This window comes from Penaeus chinensis, chromosome 38 (genome assembly GCF_019202785.1).
Source record: "Penaeus chinensis breed Huanghai No. 1 chromosome 38, ASM1920278v2, whole genome shotgun sequence".
Classification (NCBI taxonomy): domain Eukaryota; kingdom Metazoa; phylum Arthropoda; class Malacostraca; order Decapoda; family Penaeidae; genus Penaeus; species Penaeus chinensis.
In genome coordinates, this window is record NC_061856.1 from 24,157,211 (window position 1) to 24,159,335 (window position 2,125).

Genomic DNA, 2,125 nt, shown 5'->3' on the forward strand with positions numbered 1-2,125 from the left:
TTCCTATCATAAATTTCTTCGCACTTTCTTTATCACTCTTTGATGTCCCCTTCTGTGACAAGGACAGAGAGAGAGAGGGTGGGAGGGAGGTAGAGAGAGAGAGAGAGAGAGAGAGAGAGAGAGAGAGAGACAGATAGAGAGAGAGAGAGAGAGAGAGAGAGAGAGAGAGAGAGAGAGAGAGAGAGAGAGAGAGAGAGAGAGAGAGAGAGAGAGAGACGAAAACTGAGATTACCTAGAGATAAGGAGGAAACTTTCCTCGGCCTAAACTGAACAGAATTCCGTCCTTATCCTGTTGAAATCGACATTCCGATTTTAGTCCTGAGAGGCGCTCTCTCGGTCGTGGCATAATACGCATATGTACTGTATATGTGTGTGTGTCTTTCTCTCTTTCTCTCTTTCTCTTTCTATTTCTATCTCTATTTCTATTTATATTTCTCTCTCTATCTTTCTCACTCTCCCTCTCTCTCTCTCTCTCCCTGTATGTATATATATATATATATATATATATATATATATATATATATATATATATGTGTGTGTGTGTGTGTGTGTGTGTGTGTGTGTGTGTGTGTGTGTGTGTGTAATACGTATATTTTTGTTTTTTTGAATGAGAGGTAGACAGCCAAGTTACCTCCCATCTTGTTGCAGGGGGAGGTGAGGGGTAGTTCAGCCGGGGTGCCACTGCCAAGCCCTTCCAGCGGGGTTGGCCCTGTCTTGTGTCGGCTTGTGAGCAGCAACGCGCGGGCCTGCTCACTACACCAGGGTATACTCCCGTGAACATCAGAAGTGTGTATATGTGTGATTGTACTTTATACACAGATTATACTTATGTGTATGTATGCCTAGTGCAGACATAGTTGTTCACCCGCAAAGGCCCTAAGTACTACGCATATGTTAATTTTCGTGCACATTCACATGCAAACACACAACTTTACATATGCTCCTATGCATATGATATGCATACATAATCTTACATTATACACAACTACACACACGCATATGCATACATATATATAGACATATACGCAGATCATATGCGTATACATATGTGCGAACAAACACATGCGTACATATCTTATACAAGTGCTTATGACTATTCATACACATTCGCACACGTGTAAGCCTTTCCGTTCCATTCTTGATACCATTATCCAACAGAGAGAGAGAGAGAGAGAGAGAGAGAGAGAGAGAGAGAGAGAGAGAGAGAGAGAGAGAGAGAGAGAGAGAGAGAGAGAGAGAGAGAGAGAAAAGGAGAGGAGAGAGAGAGAGGGGGGGGGGGGGGAGAGAAGAGGAGAGGAGAGAGATGGATAGGAAGTGAAAATGTTAATTATTTTTAGGTTCACAGCTATCTATCTCAGGATTTTTGTAACGCTTATGCAGTAGATATTTCAAATACAGAAGTCCCATAATCCCAATTATTGCTATTATTGTACCAGTATCATTTTATTCACATATATTCCGTAACTTTACTTTATTGTTATTATTACAAAGTTCATTCTGATCACCATTACTAATTTTATAGCGTCATTATCATTACTATTAATATTAAAGATTATTATTATTGGAAAGAAAGAAAGAGTGAGAGACAGAAATCATTCAATAAAGATATGAAAAACATTGCGTTGTTCGTCTTCGGTTCGCGATTAAAATTTTATTTGAAACCCTTTTGTGTATGATTGTAAGTATGTGTGTGTGTGTGTGTGTGCGTGCATGGTATAAGATTACTTGCGTCCAAAGGTGTTCTGAGACTAATCGTCCAACTAACACGTCTGTTAAATGTTTTGTTAAATTAAGCTTTCATCTAAAATATAAGCCTCAATATTGTTTGCCCAATTGCATTATATCTAAAGAATACGATGCATGAACGTGAACATATCGATACTTGTGGTAATGATAAGTAATAATATTGTTATTCTGATCTGTCTTACTACTGTCATTACGATTATTATTGTTATTAATATTTTCATTCTTCGTGTGTTCCTTTCTTCTTGTCTTCCTCTGTCTTTTCATCAATTATTTCTGTTTCCGTTCTTTTCTCATCTTTATTCCTATTTTGAAAGTAACCTGGGCTGTGGCTACAAACACATACACACAGACAGACCGTTCTCTCGTTCGCTTTCCCTTT